The 7,500-nt window shown below is 42.0% G+C and overlaps 1 protein-coding gene across 2 annotated transcripts in view; it reads right to left on the bottom strand.

Moving 5' to 3' along the window:
* Positions 1-7,500, bottom strand: part of LOC144972237 (uncharacterized) — a 40,869-nt gene that overhangs the window by 16,929 nt on the left and 16,440 nt on the right. The window contains exon 2 of one of the 2 annotated variants that reach the window (XM_078913280.1): positions 250-489. The exons of the other annotated variant lie outside the window; for it this stretch is intronic. The gene's annotated coding sequence lies outside the window, so the exon portion shown is untranslated. The remainder of the gene's footprint in view (positions 1-249; positions 490-7,500) is intronic. 2 annotated transcript variants of the gene reach the window in all.

The raw sequence follows: 7,500 nt of genomic DNA, 5'->3' as shown, positions 1-7,500 counted from the left end.
TAATAACAATAACAATAACAATAACAATAATAACAATAAAATAATAATAATAATAATAATAATAATAATAATAATAATAATAATAATAATAATAATAATAATAATAAAATAATAATAATAATAATAATATAATAATAATAATAATAATAATAATAATAATAATAATAATAATAATAATAATAATAATAATAATAATAATAACAATAATCCCTTAAAAACTGACGAGGAATTTGAATGAAACAACGATACCGATAAGTCCAATAAGTTGGTCATAGAAATTCACTTCTCTCATAGCATGTCCAGTCTGACCAGGCCATTAGCACGCTAAGATCCCCACCAACAGTAGCAGACACAACACCTGTTATAACGTCAGCCAGTGGTTGGTAGTTAATTGTCATACTTTCACTATTACATGACACGACATGTACAGTCAAAGCCGGTATTTGGATCGCCGCTTTATTGGAACAGCTGGTTAATTGGAACAATCGTCTGTGAAGGATTTGTTATTATTTATATATTCTCTCAAAGTGATTTGAAACAAACTGTCTGTAAAGGAACTGTTATTAAATATCATGTAAACATTTGGACAGCGTGGCTCATCGGTACAGTCTTTGCTTCGTACCCCGAAATACCGAGTATGATCACCCGCCGCTGCGCTGTGTGGCCTTGAGCAAGTCACCTCGCCGTAGCTCAATTTGCGGCAATGCACTGCGGCTGATGCGTGGATTATTCCAGTCTTCCCTTGGAATAGACCCGAGAGACAAATTTCCCCTATGGGATGAATATAAAAAATGTTCACATAAACAAATCAAGGGAACACCGTATTCCTGTGTATATACGAGTAATAGATTCAAATTTTGGAAACAAGATGGAGACTATTTGGACACATCTTAAGGAGAGACAGAAATATTCCAGATAATAAAGCCATAGCGTTATTCTTCACACCAAGCGGACATAACAAACACAAAGGCAGACAGACAGACCCACAACAAGCGGACATAAGAAACACAAAGGCAGACAGACAGACCCACAACAAGAGGACATAACAAACACAAAGGCAGACAGACAGACCCACAACAAGCGGACATAACAAACACAAAGGCAGACAGACAGACCCACAACAAGCGGACATAACAAACACAAAGGCAGACAGACAGACCCACAACAAGCGGACATAACAAACACAAAGACAGACAGACCCACAACAAGCGGACATAACAAACACAAAGGCAGACAGACAGACCCACAACAAGCAGACATAACAAACACAAAGGCAGATAGACAGACCAACAACAAGCGGACATAACAAACACAAAGGCAGACAGACCAACAACAAGCGGACATAACAAACACAAAGACAGACAGACAGACCCACAACAAGCGGACATAACAAACACAAAGGCAGACAGACAGACCCACAACAAGCGGACATAACAAACACAAAGGCAGACAGACAGACCAACAACAAGCGGACATAACAAACACAAAGACAGACAGACAGACCCACAACAAGCGGACATAACAAACACAAAGGCAGACAGACAGACCCACAACAAGCGGACATAACAAACACAAAGGCAGACAGACAGACCCACAACAAGCGGACATAACAAACACAAAGGCAGACCGACAAACCAACAACAAGCGGACATAACAAACACAAAGGCAGACAGACAGACCCACAACAAGCGGACATAACAAACACAAAGACAGACAGACAGACCCACAACAAGCAGACATAACAAACACAAAGGCAGACAGACAGACCCACAACAAGCGGACATAACAAACACAAAGGGCAGACAGACAGACCCACAACAAGCGGACATAACAAACACAAAGCAGACAGACAGACCCACAACAAGCGGACATAACAAACACAAAGGCAGACAGACAGACCCACAACAAGCGGACATAACAAACACAAAGCAGACAGACAGACCACAACAAGCGGACATAACAAACACAAAGCAGACAGACAGACCCACAACAAGCAGACATAACAAACACAAAGGCAGACAGACAGACCCACAACAAGCGGACATAACAAACACAAAGACAGACAGACAGACCCACAACAAGCGGACATAACAAACACAAAGGCAGACAGACAGACCAACAACAAGCGACATAACAAACACAAAGACAGACAGACAGACCACAACAAGCGGACATAACAAACACAAAGGCAGACAGACAACCAACAACAAGCGGACATAACAAACACAAAGACAGACAGACAGACCCACAACAAGCGGACATAACAAACACAAAGGCGACAGACAGACCCACAACAAGCGGACATAACAAACACAAAGGCAGACAGACAGACCCACAACAAGCGGACATAACAAACACAAAGGCAGACAGACCCACAACAAGCGGACATAACAAACACAAAGGCAGACAGACAGACCCACAACAAGCGGACATAACAAACACAAAGGCAGACAGACAGACCCACAACAGCGGACATAACAAACACAAAGGCAGACAGACAGACCCACAACAAGCGGACATAACAAACACAAGGCAGACAGACAGACCCACAACAAGCGGACATAACAAACACAAGGCAGACAGACAGACCAACAACAAGCGGACATAACAAACACAAAGACAGACAGACAGACCCACAACAAGCGGACATAACAAACACAAAGGCAGACAGACAGACCCACAACAAGCAGACATAACAAACACAAAGGCAGGCAGACAGACCCACAACAAGCGGACATAACAAACACAAGGCAGACAGACAGACCAACAACAAGCGACATAACAAACACAAAGGCAGACAGACAGACCCACAACAAGCGGACATAACAAACCCAAAGACAGACAGACAGACCAACAACAAGCGGACATAACAAACACAAAGGCAGACAGACAGACCCACAACAAGCGGACATAACAAACACAAAGACAGACAGACAGACCCACAACAAGCGGACATAACAAACACAAAGGCAGACAGACAGACCCACAACAAGCGGACATAACAAACACAAAGGCAGACAGACCCACAACAAGCGGACATAACAAACACAAAGGCAGACAGACAGACCAACAACAAGCGGACATAACAAACACAAAGACAGACAGACCCACAACAAGCGGACATAACAAACACAAAGGCAGACCGACAGACCCACAACAAGCAGACATAACAAACACAAAGACAGACAGACCCACAACAAGCGGACATAACAAACACAAGGACAGACAGACAGACCCACAACAAGCAGACATAACAACACAAGGCAGACAGACAGACCCACAACAAGCGGACATAACAAACACAAGACAGACAGACAGACCCACAACAAGCAGACATAACAAACACAAAGGCAGACAGACAGACCCACAACAAGCGGACATAACAAACACAAAGACAGACAGACAGACCCACAACAGCGGACATAACAAACACAAAGGCAGACAGACAGACCAACAACAAGCGGACATAACAAACACAAAGACAGACAGACAGACCAACAACAAGCGGACATAACAAACACAAAGACAGACAGACAGACCAACAACAAGCGGACATAACAAACACAAAGACAGACAGACAGACCAACAACAAGCGGACATAACAAACACAAAGACAGACAGACAGACAGACCCACAACAAGCGGACATAACAAACACAAAGACAGACAGACAGACCCACAACAAGCGGACATAACAAACACAAAGACAGACAGACAGACCAACAACAAGCGGACATAACAAACACAAAGACAGACAGACCAACAACAAGCAGACATAACAAACACAAAGGCAGACAGACAGACCCACAACAAGCAGACATAACAAACACAAAGGCAGACAGACAGACCCACAACAAGCGGACATAACAAACACAAAGACAGACAGACAGACCAACAACAAGCGGACATAACAAACACAAAGACAGACAGACCCACAACAAGCGGACATAACAAACACAAAGGCAGACAGACAGACCACAACAAGCGGACATAACAAACACAAAGACAGACAGACAGACCAACAACAAGCGGACATACAAACACAAAGACAGACAGACAGACCCACAACAAGCGGACATAACAAACACAAAGACAGACAGACAGACCAACAACAAGCGGACATAACAAACACAAAGACAGACAGACAGACCAACAACAAGCGGACATAACAAACACAAAGACAGACAGACCCACAACAAGCGGATATAACAAACACAAAGGCAGACAGACAGACCAACAACAAGCGGACATAACAAACACAAAGACAGACAGACAGACCAACAACAAGCGGACATAACAAACACAAAGGCAGACAGACAGACCCACAACAAGCGGACATAACAAACACAAAGGCAGACAGACAGACCCACAACAAGCGGACATAACAAACACAAAGACAGACAGACAGACCAACAACAAGCGGACATAACAAACACAAAGGCAGACAGACAGACCCACAACAAGCGGACATAACAAACACAAAGGCTGACAGACAGACCCACAACAAGCGGACATAACAAACACAAAGACAGACAGACAGACCCACAACAAGCAGACATAACAAACACAAAGACAGACAGACCCACAACAAGCGGACATAACAAACACAAAGGCAGACAGACAGACCCACAACAAGCAGACATAACAAACACAAAGACAGACAGACAGACCCACAACAAGCGGACATAACAAACACAAAGGCAGACAGACAGACCCACAACAAGCAGACATAACAAGCACAAAGACAGACAGACCAACAACAAGCGGACATAACAAACACAAAGGCAGACAGACCCACAACAAGCGGACATAACAAACACAAAGGCAGACAGACAGACCCACAACAAGCAGACATAACAAACACAAAGACAGACAGACAGACCCACAACAAGCGGACATAACAAACACAAAGACAGACAGACAGACCCACAACAAGCAGACATAACAAACACAAAGGCAGACAGACAGACCCACAACAAGCGGACATAACAAACACAAAGGCAGACAGACAGACCCACAACAAGCAGACATAACAAACACAAAGGCAGACAGACAGACCCACAACAAGCGGACATAACAAACACAAAGGCAGACAGACAGACCCACAACAAGCAGACATAACAAACACAAAGGCAGACAGACAGACCCACAACAAGCGGACATAACAAACACAAAGACAGACAGACAGACCCACAACAAGCGGACATAACAAACACAAAGGCAGACAGACAGACCCACAACAAGCATGTATATTATACACTACGATAAATAAAGACCCCAAGCGCCTCGATGACCCACAAGAACTGAGATATGTGAACAGGATTTAGAACACCTGAGATCCATCGCAGCAGACCGTCATCCGTGGAAAGAACTCACTCAACAAATCAAAGAAGCTGCCAAAGCGTCCCGGTCCGAAGATTAGGAGGCGATCGGCAATAAGTCAGTAAGTATAGATCTACCTTTGTTGTTAAAAACACAGAATATGCAATGTTAACCAAAATAGCACATACTGTGTTCTTAAATAAACCGGCAGAGATACACAGCGACTGCAATAGATACACATGTGTAGTCGTGACAGGTCGTTCCAATTCAGGTCACAAGCGGAATAGCTTAATTGGAACGCCGCTTAATTGGAACGATGTCGGTGTCACAGTGCTGTTTCGTTTAAGCGACTCGCACTGTAATAGACAGTCTGTAGGTAGTATGTGGGTGTGTAGATAGATAGGACTGATTTAGGTAGTCCCGTCGTGTCTGGCTGAGATGACACGACAGGAGGTCAGGGGTTAGGGGTTAGAAAAGACTCCATTAATGACAGCAACTGACTGAGTTTTGAGATATAATCTATTCAAGACAGAAAGTCTGTCTGTCTGTCTGTCTGTATGTATGTCTGTCTGTCTGTACGTACGTCTGTCTGTCTGTCTGTCTGTCTGTATGTCTGTCTGTCTGTCTGTCTGTCTGTCTGTATGTATGTATGTATGTCTGTCTGTATGTATTAATGTATGTATGTATGTATGTATGTATGTATGTATGTATGTATGTATGTATGTATTATTATTTTCAACACTACACAGTGTTTTCATCAAAAACAACACATTCCAAATCCAAAGACCCGATAATGGACAGCCGTTTAGCATTGAATTTCTCCGCTACTGCAAACGAATCTTAACAAAATTCCCAGATGGACCGATTAAAAAAAAAAATTATAAAAGACCCGATCAACAATTATGAAGCTCTATTAAAATACATCGAAATAAAAATAATAGATATAAAGTCCTCCATTATGCCCTCCGTTATTCAAAACAACACACCAAGAGCACAGGAGGAAAAAGAGGTGACAAGACAAGAACTCACAGCAATATTCGTCAACCACCAACGAAAAGCTATTGATATTATTAGAAACGGATGTAAACAAACACACTCAAGTTGTGAGATAGATATCAACACAGTAGAGACTGCCTATAAAGAAAAATGTCAACGAAACAATATAAACATTAGTGACACACCCTGGTCCGATGATGTCACTATCCCCCCTCCCGCATGGACACCATCAACAAGTGAGTTTACAATCGACGAACTCACAAGCTGTGTTAAAAAATTACCAAATGAAAAGTCACCCGGGGCAGACGGTGTCACCTATAAATATATAAAACAAAATATAAACAAACTGGCACCAATTTTTACGGCCATCTTTAACACCTGTTTAAAATATCAAAAAGTCCCCCCAGACTGGAAACACAGTATCATAACACTGGTACCAAAAAAGAATGGAAACAAGGACAACGTCGACGACTGGCGACCTATCGCCTTATTACTAACGTCCTATAAAATATTCATGAAACTCATACAAAATCGACACATGCAATGGATTGTCGACACGGAGAGACTGTCACTTTCACAGAAAGGTTCATTACCTAGAAACGGGCTACAAGAACATGTGTTTTCGTTAAAATGTGCAGTATCAGATTTTTTACACTCATCGGGAAAATTATATTTATGCTTCGTAGACATAAAAGATGCATTTGGAAGTATAGATCACGAATTCATGCTACGTCAACTTAATGAATATTCATATCCTTCAGTATTCATCAACATTACTAAGGATATTTATAACAAAGCATCATTCCAAGTAAAAGTCCGAAATCACCTCACAAATACAATCTACAGAGACAAAGGTATAATCCAAGGATGTCCATGGTCTGTAATTGTCTTTGAACAAGGAATAGATAAATGGCTAAGATGGATCGAACAAAACCATACCTCTCCGCAGATGCCACTACCCATCCAAGGTTACGTTGACGACGTCACGTTACTAGCAAAAAGTGAAGAAGTAATGAATCAATTGTGCAATAAAACAACTCAATTTATGAATGCAACGAGAATGAATATAAAACCCCCAAAATGCGCCATAACATCTGGCCAACGTTCAGGTAACAACTGGAACAAAAAATTCAAATTACCAACAGTAACAATACAACAACATGAAATACCAACATTAGAAAAA

This window comes from Berghia stephanieae, chromosome 5 (genome assembly GCF_034508935.2).
Source record: "Berghia stephanieae isolate SIO BIC M18660-M18661 chromosome 5, UCSD_Bste_1.3, whole genome shotgun sequence".
Lineage (NCBI taxonomy): Eukaryota > Metazoa > Mollusca > Gastropoda > Nudibranchia > Aeolidiidae > Berghia > Berghia stephanieae.
This window is presented reverse-complemented; position numbering and strand designations above follow the sequence as displayed.